The following is a 24,255-nucleotide window of genomic DNA, read 5'->3' on the forward strand; positions in this document are numbered from 1 at the left end:
AAACCTTGTAGCTGGCCAGCAATTAATTAACATATTACCAAAACCAGTATTGGTCAATCCGACCATTACAAACTGGAGACCATTCGTGACGTCACTACTTTCACGACTATTATACTTCTTTCCCGGATTAATTTACTACATGTTTGATTTCCTCACTTTACCCGTAACTGTGGCCTGTGTAGAACGCGCACTTTCGAAACTTCAGCCAAATATCTGCGGAATAGTGCTTCTCGGGAAAGATAAACGAACATGTCAATTTTGAACAATGAGCACAGGTAAACGGAACGGCTAAACGTTGAACACACTGTGAAACATTTTGCTCATGCCAAAGCACGCAAGCGAATGTTTTAGTTTTTTAAACAATTATGTTTAGCTGAATTTAATATCGTTACTTCTTTCTTGTATCTTGATTGTTCGATATGTGTTAAATACACATTAATTACTTGCTTTGGAGTAAAATGCAAACTTCCTTCAATAAACATCAGCCACAAGATGTGGATTTTCTGACTTAAAAACATTATAAGCATAGAATCCATAATTCTAACCTCCCTCATAGCGCAAGAAATATTATGGCTGGGGGGGGGGGGCGAAAACATGACACACGGCTGGGTCTTGAACATTTTAGTCACGGAAGTTCGGGGGGCGCCGTAATGGGTGTCCGCCCCCTCCGAGAGAACGTCTTTAATCCGCCACTGATTCTACACAGGACATGACTAGGTACAGTCTCTTCCTGACCAAGATCATTTACATATTGGCAATAATGATTCCGACATCTCAAGAGATAGTGACAACATTTTTGACGTGATGGTCGCCTCGAATTTCAACCCATCAGAGGGTTTACCATGTTCTGTAAGCGAAATGCCGGAGACATTTGCTTTTACAGTTCATGAGATTTACAAGGAACACGGAAAGTGTTGATATAAAAGTGTTGGTGTCTCAGCAGATGACGTCAGCGCCTCCAGCACCAGTGGAAGTTGATTGTATGTATTTCCAGCACCAGTGGAAGTTGATTGTATGTATTTCCATCTCTGAGCGTGTATTGCCGGAAAGTGACGTCACCTCAGATAAAGAGATCGCTATCGAACAGGACAAACTTCTCATCGTCGATTCTGCGCGTGAGGTAGGTCGCAGTGATGTGCGTCTACGCGTAAACAACGATTGTCTACATTCTACGTGTAGACAGTGTAAACTATGTAATCTACGTAGACAACATGGCGCTCGGTGTTCTCCGTGCAAGGCACGCGCATCGTTCTAGAAGCAGCAACAAGCATCAGCAGGTGGACATAGAGAGCATGAAGTATTCCACTGTCCAGAAATAAGTGTTTTAAGTATTTATTTACGTTCAACCAATTCACTACGTATTAATTGAAGTGCAAAATAAACTTGTCGCGACATACCCAAAAAAATTCGATGTCCGTAGAATTACAAGATTTGTTTTATTTCTATTTCCACCAATTCACAGGTGAAAAAATCTGCTTTAAAGATCCATGCACTTTCCTATGCAGTAATAAGACAAAAATAAATATTTTCAGCCTTCCCTTTTGTCAGTGTAAAAAATAATGTCAGTTTTCACTATGGCTGTCATTTGCTTTTCTTCCGGTAGTCCCTTTCCCACTTGTTAGTGAAAATTCGATAACTTTGTTTTCATCGGATGGTCTTAAGTTAGAGGCCCAGATTATCGACATGTTTGAAGGAAAAAATACTTTATCTTTCAAAGAGCACTGGGATTTATTTCTCCCCTGTTGTTTACATTGTATACGGTAGGTAAACGGTAGACAATGTATACTATAAGCCAACGTAATCTTCGTGTAGATTGCGCGTAGACAACGCATGTAGACGTAAACTTATAGTCTACGGCACATTGGGTAGGTGTCGATTCTTTCCACGTTCTTCGACCCTACGGTGACCAGACACATACGTTCAAAAAAAGAGGACAGAGCATGGCGAAAAAGGAGGACAAAGTCACAAAAATGAGGACACCGCAAGAAATGGTAACACATTTGCCATTACTTATAATTTAATCAACATAAGAAATCTTACCAACACTTTGCTCACAGATACTTTTCAGTCGATCTTTTTCAATAACTTCCTATTACCTTTAAGCAAAAAAAGGAATCCCCTAATCTGTTATTTAAGGGGGAGGGGGACAATTTCCCCTACGTCCTTCTCTCTTAGGCAGCTGCCGAGCAGTGTTGCCAGCTTCGCTCTTTTGGAGCCAGGTCTGGTTCATTCGTGCACTCATTTAGTTGTGACCTGTAACACCCGCCCCCTACCCCACTATGATGCCATCGCTGGCTCCGGCCCACAAAGACCAACTTTTGCCATGAGTATATATTTTGCACGTGATGTATATTGTTATATTGCGTCGCCCCAACCCCTCTTACCTCCTCAGCTGCTTTTTTATAGCGCTGTAGCTGACGAAGATGACATAATATTGTTATCCGGGATTCTTTTATTTCCAATTTCATGCAACCATTGGTTGATTATTGAGATGGGTGATGCTGCCAGATCTAGACGTGAAAACCAAGAATAAAATGTCATCACTTTAAAGTTAAAGGTATTAGCAATGCCCCCAGACTTCTGACACCTAAAATTACCATAGGAGGCACTTTATGCAGCCTTCGTTAATCTAGCTCCTTCAAAGTCAACTTTAACTCTATTTAAGGATAAATTTAGCTCCTTTATGCACACCAGGTTTGGCAACACTGCCACGATGGCCGTAGGAGGGAAGGAGAAATGCGTTACGCTTATGGGACCATTATATATATATATATATATATATATATATATATATATATATATATATATTAGTAACGCGTTCCTGATGCAGTGTGGTCCATAATCCACAACCTGGCAACACCTCATGAACTTGCGATAGGCATGCTGGGAATTATGCCGCCATGTCGTGAAGGAGGTGCAAGGATGTCGTCACGTAATAGCTATGGAGCCGCGAGTGAACATCAAGTTTCATGAAGGACATCCTGAAAACTGCTTGCTGGAATAAACATTTCTTGAATTCTATTGTTGTGGAGGACAAAACAGAGCATTTTACTACGGTCCTTGTACGAACTAACAAATCGCTGAATTTACCAAGAGGCAAGAAAATGCAGCTCGAAAAGGCAAGGGTGAAGACAATGTGTTTTTTTTAATGATAGCAAAGACATTATTCATCATGAAATTGTTCCAGAGGGTGAAAGTGTAATTGGTTGTTACTATCGTAGTGCTCGGATTGATTATGGAAGAGAATTGACCGTATCAGACCTCAGTATCCTGAACCAGGCAGTTGGTTCCTGCTCCACGATAATTCACGGTCCCACAGAGCAGTGGTTGTCTATACATTCCTAGTCCAAAAACAAGTGAATGTGTTGAATCATCGTCTTCAGATTTATCCCCCTGTGATTATTTCCCGTTCCCGAAAGTGAAGCTGCTGCTGAAATTACGCACTTTTGATGAGCACAGAACCAGTCAACAGGTTGTGACGTCCAATCTTCAAGTCCTACCACATGAAGACTTGAAGATGTCGTATCGATCGTTGGCCAACCGTGCCAATTGCTATATTGATGCAGGAGGGATGTACTTTTAGTAATAAACAAGCAATGTTCAATTATTTTGTTTCCTTTTCACAATATAAAATCTGTCTCATTACTTTATTGTCTGTCCTCGTAGATTGGGTAGACATATGATTTTAATGCCACGAACATTACTAGCACTCTTTCAACAGCAGGGGCGAGTGACAGGCCCTGCTTTACCTCATATTCGCCTTTTTCGATCCCTAAAAGCTGGAAATTTTCTTGCAAGATCATTGTTGAAATTACACTTTCGCTTCGTAATTTCATGATAGGAAATATTACTTAATCAAAATTCTCACTACGCGTTTCTATATCGCGTATGTATGACTCGAAAAGGAACTGGCCGACCTCCGTGGCTATCACAACAATGCCAGGGGTCCCTGGTTCGAATCCTGCCCTGGGAATGGGTGTTCTTTGTGAGAGTCTCTTCATCAAAATAATCATATGATCGCTCAAACCCATCTTTGCGATTAGCCAAAAGTGGCAGAAAAGCGAAGTAAAATAAAGCAAATCAATCAATCGAAAAGGAACTGCGTTCCAACAGTCTGGGAACGAAGCAACGAGTTAGAATAATACTAATGACTCAGTCAGGAAAGTGATTGTGTTCAGCTCGCAGACGCTAGGTGGGCATTGCTAAAATACTTAGCGCGCCCCAAGTGATATGCCTTAACTGATAATCGTTATGTGTGGAAGCATTCTCTATGCAGCACATTTGCTCTGGTCGATGCTATACTCTTTCCAAAAAATCCGCCCGGAAGGCGGACAGAGACCGGATAAAAAAGGACGTCTGGCCACCCTAGTATTATTATTTATTTGTTCAGCACAGGATACATTTCCCAATTATGTTGAACATAATACACTGTGAATAAATAACAAGACATAATACACTGTGAATAGATAACAAGAGAGAGAGAGAAAAAAAAAGAATACATGAAAGTATGAGCGTCTATGTACACAATATTTACATCAATTTATGAACTTATTGTTGTGATTATCTTTTTTTTTCAGCACACTACGTGAATCTGTGAACATATCGATGTCTACAGTTTTTAATAGTTCATTCACCGTGTCCCGCATGCGCACTGCAGGTGCAAACCTATGCGTGTTGGCCCTTGACCTCTCCGTGTAGAATAATTTTCGGTTTCTTCGACCCACGATTCAGGCACAGGTGATCAACACAAAGAAGTTGCACTGGAAGATAAAGGTCTTTCAGTTCTTCTGGACCACAACTGACAAGGAAGACCAAATAGTCAGTGCTTCTGCAGGCAGCAGCTACGAATCAATACACGTTGCCCACCAGGAGCCGTTGACCACCTTCCAGATGAACCAACCGGAAGCGATCGCAGAGTTCGAAGAGAAGCGTTTCAGCGAACCGGCAGACCGAAATGCGCCCAAAGTTGTGATTCACAATGCTAATGACTAGGCAACGGATTTATATGTAGTAAAAGTGTTCTAAATATGTAAATACATATTTAGTTATCTTCACCAAAATATGGAGTTAAATATGGACTTAAAATTGTAAACATTTACCTTTTTAGTAATACAAGATACTACAGGAGCTACATAAAATACAGTCTCCGTCGGCATTGTAACAATTACCGTGACTGTCTTGAAGAGAAACCAGAAGTGAATCCCGCAAGTGTGACACAAAATCGTTGCTTCTGGCGCTGCTGTCGGGGGCGCAAATACAGTCTCGCCGTTCGTATATCCGGCGCGGAAACCGCCTTTATGGCAGTGACCCTCTTTTGCCGCGTTTACCTACGAAGGAACTTGCGGTCAAACAACCAATTAGACCCACCGCTGTCCCTGTTTGGAACAAGCGACAACCTTTGAAACCTTTGATGCAGGAATCAGACAGGAGGGCAAGAATATGTAGTGGTGGAAGATCATATTTAATATAAGCGTAAACTATCACATATAAAATATTTATGTGAGGTTAAAGTTAGGCTAGCAAGTTTTTTTTTCGTATGGGGAGGTGGGGACCAGAATGGACTGCCACTGTGTCGAGGGGAAAATATGTGAACAATTTGCAAGTTTCGCACAATTCTCAGAGTATGAAAGTATCTCTTTATCTCCTTTCGGGATCAACATTTCCTTTGAGTTCCATAGCATGGGTGTTGATTGTTGACCCGACGATATGAATGAATGATAAAAGAAGAACATAATAAAACACAATGCTTACAATGGGATTAGAATGAGCCCCCCCTCCCTCCCGCCAGACATTGCAAATTGATGTACGGTAGTTTAGCTTTTGAAGTGTTCTGGGATGTGTGCTGACGTATTTTCTACTTGTTCTTAATTGTCTCCCTTCTACAAAATACTTTGTCGACTGGCAACTCAGATTCATTCGTCCACAAGAACGCGTGGTTTTCGGGCATAGCGGACCGGACACAACGTACCGTGGGAGGTTGACTTTTGCTTTCTTCTGTCGTGTGAAATTTGCAGGGAGTGTTTCGTTCATATTATTTACATTACAGGATCTCTATTGTTTGTCGGTGCTGTGAAGTGATAAAATATGGGGACCGGGAGTTATTGATGACATACTGGAGAAGGGATTTTCGGAAATTACGAAAAAAGTGTAAACAATCCGAAATGGAAGGTCTGTTCCTGATTTGGAAAAATTGTTTCAGGCAGGAGTTGTGAAGGGTGGTAAGCAGTATATTAGGCATTTTGATTTTTGACAAGAAGAAAAAATATCTCTACAGAGTGATTGACTGAGTAGAAAAACAGTGAAACTTTATTATTGGCCTTATTCGTTAGTTTCCTCTGCGAAAGTTATTGTGAAATAGTAGAGGATACTGAGATTTATCAAATTTATTACATGAAATTTGAAAGGACGGAAAATGATTGAGCCATTTCCTTCCCGTTTAATGTTCATCGCACTGCATGAAGGAAATAATCAAAGTTGAATTGTTGGGCTCTATGTACCTACATCAGAATATATTTGCGAATATAAAATATCATACATATATTTTACCTCGTTACATTTGGATATTGATACAAGGATGAGAAATTTCCCATTATAAAATTGTAGAAAAAAGTTATTTTCTGAATAACATGATGGCCAGGGGGGGGGGTCTGGCCCCCATAATTCATTTCGGTTGGCCCATGTTGCGTACCCTAGTTTAAATGTCACCGCACGCCACTGAGCTTAGGGCAATCAAATGACGAACGAAATTATACAGGGACACAACAGGGCTGGCGCCGCCACCGGAAAAGTTTGGCAATGAACAGCCCCATTGTAAATAAATAGGTATTTCAAGTGTTATACAATAGCAAAAGCAAACAGTTGGGAGGTGTAAATAAAACTATTTTTTCGGATGACAGAAAACTTGTAATTAACGCAATTGGACGGCATAAAAAAGATCGTAAACTTTGTTCGGAATTTGTCAGTTATTTGCAAGAATTCACCCAACTCTTTCGGTCACACGGAGACATGTAGTTTTTACACGAATACTGAGTTGAGAAATGTTCTGAAATATGGAAATAAGTAAAAATAACTAAAATATGAACCCAAAGCTAATATATGTAAAAATATGGAAAATAAAGACTGAATTTTTCGAGTCTACATGCCATGATGCGCAAAGATAGTACAAAATATATCTGATTTCGGCTTCACACATAAATACGTATTTACATATAAATCCGTTCCCTGCTAATGGCTCTCCTCAAGAGGGCGACCCTCAGAATGAGGACTCTATTCCTGGAGCCTCACATGACATAGTAGCAGCAAAGCAAATTTTGGACAGCCCTGCAGCAGCAGAGGTTGAACACATGGCAGACTCAACGGATTCATCGGTGAGCTTTGAGAAGCTTCCTGTGACACTTCATCTAGTCAAAAGAAGAAATAAAAGACCATTCTGACCTATCTCTTCACACTGTTGTTGCCAGTCTGGTTCATCTGTGTCATTCTAGTGCTCCAAGCTCCTCTCCCGGGATATGAAAATCACGACCATTCCTGTTGTGATATTAGTGTCAGATATATTCTTTAACCAATGGCAATTTATAGTGATAATTACCCTCTCCTTCCAGGATGAACATGTAACCCATCATATGCAAACAATGTGTACCAAGAACTTCAAGAAGTGGTAGTGTCAAATGTTCCGCTTAAATCAAGCCTTGATTATTATAATGTATGAGTCCATTGAGAGTATTGTGAACAGCAGGTGGGAACCTACTGGGAAGAACAGCGAGATTTGGCCTGGCAACGAGCTCTTGAGCTGTTCTCTGCCGCACATCCCAGCAGACAGAACAGGGTTTTAAGCTTCACCACTCAGGAAACAGCCCCATACTGTCAGGAACTGATAGAGAGAGCATCGAGCAAAAGTAATTTTTTTTCTAAGTCCTCGCTTGATTGAAGTGTGACAAAATAGTGCCGCATCCAGTCAGACACCGCAAGATGACCAAGTAAATACGTATTTATGTGTGAAGCTGAAATCAGATATATTTTGTACTATCTTTGCGCATCATGGCATGTAGGCTCGAAAAATTCAGTCTTTATTTTCCATATTTGTACATATACCTCTGTACAGTCGACAAGATAAATCCTTTGTTGTAATGTAAACTTATATGGTGCCATATTAAGCCACAATCTTCAACACACGGACACGATACAACACAACTTATAAGGGAGGATTATACTAGCGCCAGTCTGCATCGTCAACAGAAAGGGAAAGAGAGTGAAGGCTGATAGAGAGGGCATCGAGCGAAAGTTTTTTTTTTTTCTAAGTGCTCGCTTGGTTGAAGTGTGACAAAGTAGTGTCGCATCCAGTCAGACACCGCAAGATGACCAAGTTTGGTTCAGAAAGAAAGAAGAACGACAATTTTTTTGCAGCAGGTTGAGACAGATCTTGCGGAAGCTGAACTTACGGAAGCTCGCAGAATGCCAGAACCTTAAAGTCTTGCCTAAAGGCCTAGTGTCAAAACCCCGAAACATGCACATGATGTCCATGCGACCTTCTGAAATGGATTTACATGTGGAGCCACTTACCGCCACCCAGTCTCCAGAATCTTCAGATGACCCTGTGGAAGGTCGTGGTGTCCAGGACCCGAAGGTTCTAGTGACTGGAGACAATGAAGAGGCCGTTCTGGATCATGGCACCCAAAGGAGGGTCCAGCAAAAGGAAGAAAGATTAATCAAAACTCCCCATAGTCGGAGTTGGAGACATGTTCAGCTGATGTACTGCTATATACAAGACCTAATTCAATTATTTAATTTAATAGTTTCAATTGATTCAAAGAATGAAGTGAGGAAGATACAATATGCATTCTCCTTCAAAGTGAAACTGTTTAAGTTGCAGTAAATAATACAGTTAATAAACCTAAAATGAAAAAGTATGTGAACAGTCTTGATAAAAAAAATCTAACCGTGAAACATTATTACAACGCTGGAGTAAAAATGAATGATCAGTAATCATTAGAGGTTGGATTCATAGATACACACTAAAGTTCTGTGAAATAGGCAGGCTAGTAGACATAAATGGTGAAAATAAGACACCAGAAGTAACTATAAAATAAAAAAGGCTCCAAAATAGGCAGTAAACTTGAGATTGTAACATGTGCACCTACCAATTTATATTAACATTAGTATAGTAAATGTTCAGTGTTTGCGTTAAAATGCTCTTATATCGGGAGAAAGTTCCTTCTACTTAATAGATAATGCCTAAAGGTCACTGGCACAAAGTGTTACTTCATGTGGAGTTGAATCGTTACCTCTCCAACACAGTATTCCATCCCCACCCTGGGTTGACTCTATAGTATATTTTGCTTATCTTCGAAGCTTTAAAATGAATTGGTTACATTTATTTATGTCTGTTAAAATATTACTTTTAAACAGCCCATTGTCAAGTAATAATTTTGAATATAATCAGCTTAAACACAAACATTCCATTTATTAGGCTTATAACATATATTTTCTCTATTTTACTACAAAATATGCAAGCAATGTAAGATTTTCAGAAACTAAAAGCATACATCCATGAGCGCTCAACGGAAGGGTCAGGAGAGTCAATTAGTCTTTGACAAAGAAAGCAGTACTGCTTCAATACGTGCCATGCCTACTTACTATTTCCGCAGAGAACCAAACCAAATGGAACCTGTTTGGGAATCTCATAAAGCGGCGGGTGCATTTGATTTCGATTTTCATGTTTTCAAGAAAAACTGGTTCTTTGCGGTCCCAAACCAACCAACTTCCACTTACTGAGTTCCGTTAACAACCCTGCTCAAAAAGGCTGGGTTCTGAAGAGTAATACGTAATGGAAAATTGTTTGACGTTATGTATGGATCAATGTAAAATAGTCGCACTAGTTTAATGCGTTAAACAAGTTCTGGCCATTGGCCGTTTCTTAAGTCCTTGCACGAACACTGTGAAGTGCGTTGTATCGTTCCCTAACTCGATTTTCGTGTGATGCATTAATGTCTGTTCTCTCATTAACGCAAGTGCTAGGAGGCTGGTTTGTTCGGCGTTGCAGATAATGTGCATGCACTGTGGCTTCAAAATTCACTTGTTCGGAAAAAACAATATAACTTGTACATGCACACGCTGAGCGAGCATGCTTTGACTGTTCTAAAAATGTGATGAAAATGAGCAAGAACGCCACGTGCTGAGTTTATTTCTGTGAGAAGGAAATGTTTCCTACTGAACAACATGTGGAAACTTTTTACAAACAAAACAACTTTCACCAGGTTCATGAGGTCAGTGTTCAATTCCTGTGCCCATAGAAATGTTTTAAATGGAAGTAGAAGAGATATGAATATGGAAACAGGGACGTGCACTGAGGAGTAGCCAGTCTAGCAGAAATAGATCAATCAATCTCACATCTCGAATTATATTCAAATCACAATATTTATTGTCTTCTTAAAGCCACAGTTCACATGCAACACTTTCTTTTCCACGTGCTTGTCGTCCATCGGTGTGATCTGCGGGCAAAGCTGGCTGGATTTCCTAGCTCGCTCTTCCTCCACCTGACCAGTTTCCAGGTAGAAATGGCCGCCTGAAGGAAAATTAATATTTCTACAGTTGGGAGCTGAGAAGAGTGTGGGGTGAGGTTCAGGGTGAACGGGGAGGAAGTGTGGGGAGGGAAGCTTCGACTTGGTGTTCAATTTTTCAGTGTTGCCAGACATGCAGAAGTCCCTGTAAGAAAAGGTGAGAATCTGATAATGGAATCGGGACTTACAGTGTGAGGTGCCGTCTGGTGTTCGGAACCATTTGTGAATCTCCACGGATGATGTCAGCCACGGGACATCTCAAAGACCAGCAACAGCATAGGAATTCATGCTTCTTCCGTGTTTTCGGAAAAAAAATTGTTTAAAAAATTGAATGAATGTTCTGGCATGTGTGTATAAGTAAATGTATATGTATAGAGCAGACTATATCTAGTAAACTGGGTCGCTGAAGGTTAACTATCATTAGAATTAACATGCAACGAAAAGCGGGAAAGCCGGCTCGGGGGTTGAGCAAAGGTTTATTCAGAATTTTTTTATTTGAGGGGTGTAAGTTCGTGTTTAGGGGTGTGAAAAGGTATACTTAGAGCCAAAATGACCATAAATTTCTCCTTTTATAAAAATTGTGTTGGGTGTTAGGGCATAGTTGGTGGATGAATCACTGGGGCTGAGACATTACAACTTCATGTTCCATAATCCGAAAGTTGCAGAAAAGCGATGCTACATACCAAAATGTAAATACAAACGAGGGAGAAAATGTACTACCCTGCATAAGTTAAAATTAATTGATCCATGTCCAGGAAAGAAGCATTAACAAGATGCTAGGAAATACACAAAAAGCACGCACACACCCTTACTTTCTTAGTCACGTTGGAAGCAGATTGGTTTGATTTGTGAAGTTTTATTCCATTATTAGTATTGCTTTCACATGTTACTATGTAATATGTTCCATTCATTTGCAATGCGTTTTCGTACCATGCCTTTTTTATTTATGCCGCTGCCACCCTGAAAGGAAGACGTGCTGGCTGCACACGGCGACAACAGGCAGGCCAGTTTTGCATTCCTCAGCCTCGCAGTCTTCTCAGCTCCCAACTGTACCTCTACCTCCCTTGCCCCCTGCTACAATAGTTGAAAGCCCAGGCTTTCAGGACCCCCAGTCTATCTCCTATAGGACAGATAGGGCATTGGTTTCTCATAGATTTTTTTGTAGTACTTATGTTCTCTGTATTTACACAACCTTTTACACGTTGTACAACATGTACGTATGTATAATATGGGATGTAGTTTTATTATTTATGAAATGGGAATGTGTTATGTGCAGTCAATAACGTTATCCTTTCTTCCTTTTTATTTTTCAAATATGGAATATATAATGATTAAATTACAAATATGTGCTCAGGCTCTCTCTCACTCTCTTTTTAGTAGTTTTATTTAAATATACTACTCTTGGCCTCTAACAGTCATAAATACGGATGTATTTATTTGGGCAAGAGAACGCTCGTTCATATTGTTGTTGGTTTGGTTTATTTTACTTCGCTTTTCTGCCACATTTGGTTATCGCGAAAAGGAGGATGAGTGATGATATGATGGAATTGATGAAGGGGCCACATATGAACAATCCAGGCCAGGATTCGAAATCGTGATGAGTGTGCATTCTTGTCCTATGTGTTGCAGTGAATAATGAAATAATTTGGAAAAATGTATCTCAGAACTCAAAAAGTCAAATTAATATCATTGAAGAAGCTACAAAAAAGTGTGTTGTGTTTTGTTACCTGTTTTGTTTCTGTGCACAAAGTGTACTTAAAAACACCAAATCAACCAACCGTGGGGGAGTGGTTATCACAGCATGCTACGACATCAGGAGTTCCGGGTTCGAACCCCGACCTGGGAATGAGTATTCTTTGTGTTTCTCCCTACATTAATTTTATTCTATCATCTTTGCAATTAACCAAATGTGACAAAAAAGCGACGCAAAGTAACAAAAATAAAATAAAATCATTGACTGATTGCTGGATTTGGTTTATTTTACTTCGCTTTTCTGCCACTTTTGGTATGATAAAATTAATGAAGGGACACACACAAAGAATACCCATGGCCAAGCCGAGATTTGAACCCAGGATCTCTGGCTTAGAGTCAAATCAAATAGTTTTTTATTTAGGAATGTGGGTGGCGATTACGTGTACTTTTTTTTAGTACTCATTCATCATTTTGCTATCTTTTCCTGTTATTGACATTCTTCATTTTTTAGGAATACTGGGCCCTAAAAAGAGGAGGGGTGTGACCGACACCAACCCCCCCCCCCCCTTTGAGCACGCCACTGACTGCTACCTGAAGTGTTGACGTCACAGCACGTCACTGTATGGGAACGACACAGAGAAAGAGGGAAGTAGACAATAAATATAACTGTGTGAGTGATAGAGAAAATGAAAGGAGACAGAGAGAGACAAAGAACAAAAAAATAAGGAAATCGACATAGAGGGGAAAAATAAAAATAAAATATATTTTTGTGAGAGTAAATGGGTAAATGAAACAGACAAGATAAATGTACCAAAAGAAATAATCAACGAAAGAGAAGCAAGAAGAAATAGATTCTAAACATAGGAAGAAATGCAGAAAAACAAAGAGAAAAGGAATACAAATATAACAAAGAAATGTATTTACATATTCCAAAGGCGCAACAAGAGAACCATAGTCTTGAAGCCTTTGCTGGAGATGAAGGATGATGAGATTTTCTGATATCAACCTGGTTCACCATTTCCTTGGTGTGTCCATCCTTCTTAATTTATGAAAGATGAATATACATAGCTCCTCATTAAGTTGCTAATTTCTTCACTGTATTTTCTATGGAGTCGCAACTCTGTGCTCTTTGCACCATTCAGTGCAATGTTGCTTCAACAGCATTGTCAAGCACTTGCTACACTGTCTGATATGATACACAGAGCAAGGAATTTTTACAAGATGGGTTGCATGTTGTTGTTGTTGTTATTATTATTATTAAAGTGAGTGCTGTGTTTGCATTAAGTATTACCACCAGCAACTATGAGGTATAACACAAGAGAAAAAATTTCTATATCCTACAAAGTTATACATATTCTATTTTCAACAAGCAAGTCATGTCAAGGATGCAAATGCAGTGGAGTAGTGGTTACACTGATGCCTTGTAAATCAAGGGATCTTGCCAGTACCTGGCAGAGGCACATAGTGGTTCGGATCCCACTTTAAACTGTATGTCCAATCCCTACTAGTCTACCTTTGCATAAATTGGACTTAGAAACAAAACTCAAGAGGAAATGCAGCAGTTGGTGACCTATTAAAGAGATCATTTGGCAAGCTGTTACAACTCTGGTGGTGGATCCATGTGGATTTTTAATAGCTTTCACATGGAAGACATACAAATATATAATTTCTTATTGAAAAAAGTCAGCCTGATATTTTCCAAGCGCTAGACTTTTGTTTCTTTAGGAATGCTCAGGAACCCTCCCCCATCAACAATCCTTTGGGTACACCAGTGCTTACATGACTTTAGTGTAGAGTGACCAGCCACATAAGGCTGCATGTGTGTGTATCTTGGTAGTGTTAGCTCGAAGTTCTGGCGAACACTGCAGCAAGAATAAAAACCACTTTCATGGTAACATTAGGAGCCACGGTTGTCTATTAGGTAGGGCATCTGACTGCCATGAGGGAGATCCGGGTTCAATTCACAGGGTGGGTGATCTATGTGAATTTTTCCAGCCTTGTACCCTACATAAAGAGGCTCTGGGGCTCACCCAGCCTTCAATCAATGGGCACCCTGGGGCAACCTTGCAGGTAAAGGCAGCTGGAGCATGGTGCTGATCGCATCACCTCCAAAATGTAGGTGCTCGAGAATGTGTGGGGCTCTATCCCCACATCCCCTAAAAGTGCCTTCATGGCACAGTGCAATATGCAGGGGCAACTTTACCTTAATGGTAACATTTACTGTATTATTTTGTAATATTGTGTACTTCTATCAGTCTAGAGACAGACAACGACAGTAGTGGTGACTTCCGACTTCACACTCATTTTGCTGAACTGAATTCCAGGGCTTTTCCAGGTTTTGTAGATATTTTCATTAAAAATTCCATAACATTCTATAATGCTTTAATGTACCAACATATAAATCTTGCATGTTAATACACCTTCATTCCATGAGCAATGCAACAAGAAGGGTGGTAACAGGTCAAACGATCACTCTAGAAATTAACATCCTTCATCTGATTGCAAAAGTAAGCAGCCTATATTTACAAAAGCTGATAATAGAAATATATTTAATTCAATTAGTGTTCCAAGAAAACCAGCCAAAGAAAATAAGTTATCTCGAAAAGTAGTACAATGCAGGTAAAAGATCAGAACTTGATGTTTTCATAATTCACCACTCTATCCAAAGAATGTACGGTTCCATGAGAAAGTAATTCAAAACATGAGATCTGTATGTGAGAAGCCACACAACATAAACTTTCACACTAAAACTATCTCCACTAGGTAAAAAAGAGTTAACAGAATATGAAAATGATACATTTGATGGTTGTAAATCTGCAAAGATGAAAAAAAAAAATGGCTGACCTACAGCACTGAGTACAAATGGATTTCCATGAATATAAACAATGACATTTACATAACTTTTTTTTTTCAAAACCTAACCTATCACTATTTATTTACATTACTTAGTTTCGTGTACCTAGTACCTATTTGACTCCTTTGGAAGAAACAGATTTACAAAGATCGAAGAGATGAATGCCAGGTCTAAGAGTTATGATGCTCAATACAAAACATGGTTCTTTAAGTTCCATGATGCACACACAGGGAATGCCCAGAATTAGTTTCTATTCCCTTTATAAAAATAGCTGATGGAGAATATGTACCACACATCCATCAGCATACTGACCAAAAATGCCATTTCGTAGTGGATTTGGGGCCGATGACCCACTGTACCCCTTTGAGAATTAAATTGAATTTAATTTAACTGATTTCGATGTTTTATGTAAATTGGTTCCAGCATGCGAAAAACACAAATAACAGAGATATTTGGTCCCAAAATACGAGCCACATAAGTTAAATCCTGCCATCTTGGGAGTACTTTCCGCACTTTTTATTAGTAAAAATTGGTTTTATGCACATGCAAAAGATCACACCATCAAATTTAAGGAAAACATCGAATACTGATAGCAGCACTAAACCTAACACTACTAAACTAATGACGTAAAATCATGAACACCAATAAATCTAACACCCCTTAACGATAATTTCACTTCGATTTTGGTTTCATAAGTTTTCAGCCTTTCATGTTTGATTTACTTTATTTTATAATAGGCAACGTTCTGTCTGCTGCTGTTGTGGAATGTGGTGTTTGGTGCTATATTGACTTGCACAAAGCCATCGGGCTGTTCTGCTTCACGCTAACGTTACAGACATACTTAACTTCACAATAACACATTTCCGCGAGCTAAACACAGCTGAAAACGTTCATAAACAACATAATCTTCATAAAACTTGCAAAATATTTCACTTTTTTGAGGGGTTCAGAGCATCAAGGATGAAATGGATTTCAACTTGGACAACACAAAGAAATCTGCAGAGGCCAAATCAAATGAATAGAGGGGGAAGGCGAGACCTTCGATTCACCAGACTTTTGTGGATAGGGAGTAATAAAAGTGCAGAGTCCTGGCCTGTTCTTCCTAGTTGCAAGTCACAATGAAATTTCGCCCCATTATTACTACTTCTCATGACTTCAAATCAATTTGTACACATTCTAAAAACTCCATATTAATTCACACTCATTTTGAAACTTTAAAATAACTTCCTTGCCCTCCTACAAACATTACAAAAACCATGCTTCACATGGATGCTGGACCCATACTTCAACAACAACAATAATAATACAGCTCAAGTTAGGCAAAATAGCATAGGCAGCCTGCTTCATTATCTCCCGAAATAAATTCTGTAATGTATTATTTTACTGTCACTTTACAATTTCAAAACACAATAATTCATAGGTCAAGAATGGGGCATATTCAATGTGATGTTTGAGTTTGGGTTTTAAGTCCACTTTATGCACAGGAAGGCTAATCGGGACTGGACATACAGTTTAAAGTGGAATCCGAATCAATCACTTGTGCCTTTACAACAATACAACTACACCATCGAGGAGACCCCTCAATTTGATGTTAACAGTGCCAGGCAACATGGAAAATGTAGCCAAAACAACATAAAGTCAAGCAAAACATCGAAACTTTATTATTGTTGTGTGTGCTGTGTTTCCTGTATTCTTGATCTCTGACAGGTAAGACGAAATCCATACTGTGTCTAAAGTGGGTGCCAATGAATATAAGCAACAGGTTGTTTTAAGCAAATTTATCTAAATTGAAGGATAGTATCCCCTGCACTTCACACCCTGACTTAAGTCACAAAATGACAGCATTGCAAATAGAAATTATGTGAGGAACAGTCAAAATGTTAAGCAATCGTAATGGTGTTGAAAATTCCTCCAGACACACAGCACTCATTGTATGTAGGGTGTGTGCAGTGGGGTGTTTAAGAAATTTCCAGTGGAGGGAAATTCTACTGACTGTCTAGAGACAGCATGAGAAAATGCCTTGCAGGAGATACCTCGACAACTTTAAATGGTAAATGGGGTCACTGCACACTTTGTTTTACATTAAAAAAAAAAATTTAAACTTTTTAAATTTGCATCTTGATAGAAAGAAAGCCAATTTCACTATATGATCAGAACAGCTAATCAGGGATTGGCCTACAGTTTTTAAAGTGGGATTTTGACACATCACCCCAAGAAATCTAATCTGGGACCTAACTTTTGGACTTTTGGGGATCCGATTCGAATTTGGGCATAACTTTGCAGGGGTGGGGGAGGGACAGAATCTAAAAGTTTTCTACCCCATAAAAATAGCACCCAAGACTACTTTGCAATGCGAAATCATAAAAATTACTCATTAACTTGCTTCTCAGGTCCCTGGAACTTAACAAAAGTTCCATTACCTTGTTAATTCTGAAACTTTGTTAAGTGAGCAAGTGGCCCCCAAGTAAGCCTAATTATTCCAGGACTTCTTGAATACAAGCCAATAGCAATTTCCACTATACTATGTATCTAACACGAATCATTGTGTACGTAATTTCATGGTCAATTGTTGTAATGAAAATGATCAAGAGAATGAATTCAATATAGATTCTTCTGTATTTTTAATCATGATATTTTATCAAAAAATATTTCCAACAAGGGATACCACTTCCAACTCACCCACATGTTTTAATTCAGTGATGTTAAAAGATTAACTTCACCACTAGATACATCAAGCTACGGCAGTATAATTTTTCCATTTGTTAAATATTTTACGGGCAGCCAACAATCAAAAGGAACTGATCAACACAGTCAACAAGGCCACAAGCTTTATCTGATTTTGTTCATTTTGAAGGCAGATTCCTGATATTGCACAGTCTGGAACTCGCAATGCACACTAATTTCACTAACATTCTAGCTTCGCAATGAAATCTAGCTCATTGTTCTAAAAAATAAAGAAAAAGCACACGGTTCTTTAAAAAAACAACTTCGTAAAGGGCAATCCCGCTCACGTCCAAAATTGCATGTAGGCTATCTTCGTTGATTTGATTTGGTGTTTTTAAAGTCCACATTATGCACAGTAAGGTTAGTTCGAACTGGACTGGACCTACAGTTTCAAGTGGAATTTGAACCACTATCTGCTTGCACCGGGTATCAAACCTGGGACCCCTTGAATACAAGGTGACGATGCTACCACTGCACCATCGGGAGGCCATGCTATCTTCGTGTACTACTGTTCCACTCATACAAATACAGACGTTCTGTGGTGGCAAGTTAGAGGCACATGACAACTTATTTGTAACTTTCACATTCATCGGGGTGGCATCTTCCTGCCAAATTCTGTGGGCAAAGGAAAGGGAAGAGGGGAGGTGGTCTTCAACCCGTGTCACTTGTTCCGAGAATAGAGCAGCGACTGAAGCCATATCTGTATTCACCAAATGGAGCTTCCAGTTGTCTGACATAAAAGTGTTGCAACTGAATGGCAAAGTAGGAAAAAGGGTACCGTCGACACTCCATACCCCTGCGATAAGGTGATGATTTTTGTGTCATTTAGGGCTATGAAGATTATGTTCTTTACAAACGATTTGTGTTGTTTTTAGCTTTAGGAGATGTATTCTAGTGGAGTAATGAGAGTTTTTTTGATGGGACTATTTATGACGTCATTTTTATTGTTGCCATCTGCATGTGATATGAAGGAACATGTTGTTACGTTATTTGTGTTTTGTAACTTGGAGCCATGTTGGAAATATCTGAGATTGAAGGTTGGCAATCCTGGTGTTACGCCAAGCCGTGCGAGATTTACTGCAGATGATGTTTCGGTTCATGTCACATGATACTGGGATTTGGTTTGCAAGGTGGGCGTGCGTTTATAGTGTGGTAAGTGCTATTCATTGAAAATGCATATTGGGGAATGTATCGAGATTTTCAGTATCGTGGCATTCTTCGGCCGGGCAACCACGTAGCAGAAAGTGCATTGTTTTAAGGTTAGTACTTTTTAAAATTATATATTCTCGTTCGAATTGGAAATGGTTGTGGCATGATTTTACAATACCGGACGATTCCCCAATTTTTCTCTTTTTTCGCAGTCAATAATTTAGGCCTCGTAATCACGAATCTGCAGTTAAAATTTCGCGCTGATGTCATGCACGGGTAATCGCACAAACCATTCACGGATAGCCCCACGAACCATGCACGACAAGGTTAGGTTAGGCAAACATAGTTAAAATTTGGGGTCGTAGTAATGTCAGGATATGCCAGGAGTGTTAGTTTTGCTGCTGTTTGGGAATTTTTTATGGGAAAAATGAGCGATAGTAGTCCAGAATAGGAGTTTCTTGTGCTAACGTGGGTCATACTTTGCGATCAAATATCTCCGTTATTTGTGGTTTCCTAACGCTGGAACCATTTTTATATTACGTAAAACGTTGAAATCTGTAGATTGAAAGTAAATAGACGTAATTCTCGAGGAGGTACAGTGGGTCGACGGCCCCGGAAAAAGTAACAAAATTGCCAATAATATGTCCCCCCAAATAACATTCCCCTCCAGGGATAAAATTTATCAAGCAGAGATGGGGACACAAGTATCCAGAGGGGGGAATGTGTGTGTGTATGAATAAAAACTGAACTTTGTGGAACTAACAGTCCATTGAGGACCAAGGCCTGCCAAGTGGCTTTTCATTGGTGATGCATTGAGTACCATAACTGTTCCTGTTCTCTGGCTTTTCAGACCATAGTCTGCTATTATTGCTTTCAAGTAGCTCCCCAATTACCCTCAGGATGCTGAATCAATACCAAAATTTTGAAGATCCCACTGGGAACTGAACTTTGGACCACTTTCACCAAAGACGAAAGAGCTAACCATTATGCTATGGAAGAACTTGTTCATGTGCATATACGTATGTAAATAATTTGTATAATGTACAACAGAAAAATGTAATGATATATAAAAGTTCCGACATATAAACCTCGGTTAATCGGTTTTCTTGTTACTTATTGTCTTAAAATATAATCCCCATGCAAAAGACTAAACTCCCACCACCAATCAAAAACATAAATTTTACATGTTTATCCACAAGTAGTATCATAAAAGTGAATAATAGCTCTACATATACTTTTCAGGGTTGACATGAATTTTCTATGGTAATCATAAGAATATCCATGTAAGAATGTTAATCTTACATGTTCACCAATATGTTCACTGCTCACATATTTTAATATAATGTTCCAAAATTGCATATTTAATGGTAGGATTATATCCATTTGCATAGCGTGTGACGACTGACAAATGACTTCTTTACAGATATGTAAATTGACTTTATCGCTGTCTCTCAATTTAGAAGCAAAAAATACGTAGTTTCTGTAAAGAATAGTCAATTTCAGTTATGTGCGTATGATAAAGTTACAGATTCGTACAATATGACAATTTATACAATATCGTGTACTTGTTATGCAAAGAAACAAAATTCAATCAAATCCAGTAGTAGCGCATAACATTAATTACCTAATATTTAATATAGAAGCTGAAACAGCGTATATCTCTTTAATAACATCAGCCTTGCGTAACACTTGAAATGGACTAAAGACGTAGTTAGTCTAAAAAAGGGTTCATCGGATTTAAAACGATACATTCACGAGCACGAAACAAGCTGTGGTTCCTGCATGTGCATTTTAACATCTGAACAAATAGTTTGGAAGTAACTCTATGTCATAAAATTACCCACTTGGTTTGCTCTTTAGAGATATAATTTACAACTACTGACAAGCAGTGCATCTATGACATTTACACAAATCACACAATGATGTAAATACCACTAGTATTTGTATTTTCATAATTTACGTACCGGTAGAAACGGTTAGTTCTAGTTCCTATAATAGTCTTATTATGACTGTTATCCAAAACAATAACTTTATGATGAAACACTGTTTATTCCATCTTTTATCGATTTAAAACTAGGTGACAGACGTCTATTTACATTCTTCAGTACACATCAGACGAACTTCTATGTACACACCTTATAGTATGGCCAACGAGCGAAACAGCCTACCAAAACAAACGACGATCACGGTCCGTTGTGCGGTGACGTACAGTCTGCAGAAAAAATAATAGTGCGCATCGGGCGATGTTGAAAGAAAGCTACTATTGTTCTCTCTGGAATGGAAACACGATGAATGTTGTTTATTTTTTTAAACGTGCAGAAAATGCAGTGAATGAATTAATTGTATGCGCAATATTCAATAATTTTTGCGTATTAATGAAAAGTCGTGATTCCAGAAAGCATGAGAAATTAAATTATACTGGCACAGGAGGATCCTAGTCCTTCTCTTCTTTGACGTCTCTGTTTCAATCTTCCAAACTTGTATTCAGTGGCATGCCCAGAATTTTGGAAAGGATGTTGTTAACTGAACGGCGGTACACTCAACGGCAAAAATAATAGTACTAAATTGTCCATCACTATTTTCATTGTCATTACACACCCTGTGTTGTTTTAAGGAATAGAATTCGGTTGATGCAAAGCAATGTTCTTATTTCAATTCATGATCATCGCATTGTTGAAAACAGAATTAAAATCATGGTGGAAAATGTCTTTTCTTTTGCCGTTGGATATACTCTGATAAAACAAAATGAATTGATAATGGTGATGTGCACTCGCCTTACTTAATAGTGCCACAATTCGCTTCTGCAGCATTTTTGTCCAAGGGGAAGTTCGACTGACATTTGATAAAAATGAATAAAATAGCAAATTAAGTGAGGTGAGTGTATATATTATATTTGGCTCTGACTGTACAGCAGCCCATATCAAATTTGTTCTTACCTAAAACCCACAACCATTGGAAAATAGACGTGGAGGAAAGGGGGGGGCAGACAAAACATTTTCTAATTTCTTAAGTTCAGAAGTTAATACTGTAAATAATAATAATGTCATAGTCAAAATACTTTACTCAGAAACAGGAAGGGGGGAGGGGGCAACCATTTTTTTCTGGAGGTCCGTGGTGTGTGTACCCCACCAATATTTACCTCCCTTGGCTTTGCACAACTGAAGCAAAAATGTGAATAAAGTCAAGTACAATTCCATCCTATCATCTCATTGGCTGACTGCAGGGACATGTGGGTTTCTTTGGGAACAACTGGGCTTTATCCACCTTAATTTCCTACTCAGTTCCTAAAAGTTTTCACAAAGGCCAATTTTATGACGAATTTGACACTCAAAATCTTTTACACCTACCCCTTGCGAAAAATTCTGAATAAACTGCTGATCAAGAAATATAACCTGTTTTCCCGTGCCCAACACATCTAATCATCACCCATCTTTGTAGTTGTACTTAGCATAATTGGGCAGGAAAGGCATGTCACATAAGGCAATGATAGACACTTTAGATATAAGTGGGCAACTCTAGAGTTGAAACAAATGGGCAAGATATGGAATAACATTATTTTTTAAGGAGAGCCAGTTTTTCTATGTGCATGATTAGTTTAGAACCAGCCAGTGTTTTGTACTATGAAGCAAGAGATCTCACGTTCAGATCCTGAGTAAAGACAGACTCACACTCACATGGTACTTACGTATGTCCTCACTTGCCGATTTACCTTTGACAGGCAACTTCTTCTTCTTTCCTGGCACTACAGTCCATCACAGACCCTGACATCCTTCAGAATCTTCCGCCATCCATCTCTATTCACAGCCTTCCTTCTCCAACTCCTAATTCCCAGCACACTCAGGTCCTCTTCCACCAAATCAACCCACCTTAAAGGTGGTCTTCTCACACACCTTATCTGATATTCGGTATATATGAAACTATCATATATTTTTACATCTTCATTTTGCGAACACAGGGAGAGGGGTCTCAGACAATCCTTAAGAATGCGGTCTTAAAAATGGCAGCTGTACGAACATGATATACCACTCCCCAAGATTAGATACTAATAACTGCTGAAGATAAGGAAAAATAATGTTTTCTCCAAAAAGAATAAGAGAACGTTAAAAATAATGTTTTCTCCAAAAGAATAAGAGAATAACGTTAGCACTGTTGCAGCATATGTAGCCTGCTATACAACGACCACAACGAAAAGAACCTTTGGCCAAAAGTCTCTGTGCACTTTCCCCTCCATCGGTTGAACTCGGGCCATAAGGAAGCATGCTCCACTCTGCCCCTCCACATGGGAATAGGATACACAGTAGTCACAGGTCTGCATATGCTCTTTTGCCTGTTGTTCCACTATAGTAAAAGTTGCATTACCTGCATAGTACGATAGAAGTTGCATCTTCTAATGAATCCCTTCTTTGTACAGTTTATAAATTAATTTCCCAATATGCACTAGTCAAATAAGTTACATAAACTTCACAATAATATTCAAAATGTGAAAACCGTGGCATTTAAATTAAGCTATAATATTTACATTACATTTATTGACATTTCTTTGGTTATAAAATACTTATTCTGAGATTTACTTTGATGGCCATGATGCAATAATTAAAATTCGTACTTTATATATCATTACAACACTAAGATATTTATTTACTGCAGTGCAACGCACAGCATAGTCTATTTGTTACAACCACTTGAAAATAGTATGTGTCGGTTGTGAAAATAAAATATCAGAATCACAGTAAGGAAAAAGCTGCCTTGAATTAAACAGTCAAACATCTATTGGTCATCTTCTTTTTCCTAATTCAGTTGGTCAATGTGTTCCTCAATTCTGATTGGTAGTTCTATGATATCAAGGATGAATTTAAAGATGGTTTCCAATTCTGTCAGAAACCGAAAAAGAGAAAGCTCTCACACAATCTTTAAGTAAGGAAGCTCAAAGTCAATTGGGAAGTTAGGATGGACCTAAGTCCCGTGTTACACCGGCAGAAGGGATATGTGTATCATTGTGTTTGTCCCATCATTCATCTTAATAAACCCAATGGCACTTGTACCAGTGACCTGATTTAGCCTTGTCCAATGAAAAGCTACTTCGAATGTGTATTTTAATGTTATTTTCTGAAATAAAAACATTAGAGTAACACAGAGTCCCTTCTAATTGATTAGAATAACATCTTAAACTTTAACCCAAGCATGAAGTTCCCTTGTGATAATGGGACTGTCTTATCATCTTTTAGCTAGTGGCACGAGTACAAGTAGTATCCCCGTCATCAATAAATAAATGCTACTTGA

General features: G+C 38.8%; 1 protein-coding gene across 1 annotated transcript in view; it reads right to left on the minus strand.

Moving 5' to 3' along the window:
* Positions 1-21,134, minus strand: part of LOC145997327 (fatty acid hydroxylase domain-containing protein 2) — a 106,997-nt gene extending 85,863 nt beyond the window's left edge. The window contains exon 1 of the mRNA XM_083134245.1: positions 20,940-21,134. The gene's annotated coding sequence lies outside the window, so the exon portion shown is untranslated. The remainder of the gene's footprint in view (positions 1-20,939) is intronic.
* Between the last annotated feature and the right edge of the window lie 3,121 nt (positions 21,135-24,255).

Source organism: Lepisma saccharinum, chromosome 13 (assembly GCF_977018435.1).
Source record: "Lepisma saccharinum chromosome 13, izLepSacc3.1, whole genome shotgun sequence".
NCBI classification, from domain to species: Eukaryota; Metazoa; Arthropoda; class Insecta; order Zygentoma; family Lepismatidae; genus Lepisma; species Lepisma saccharinum.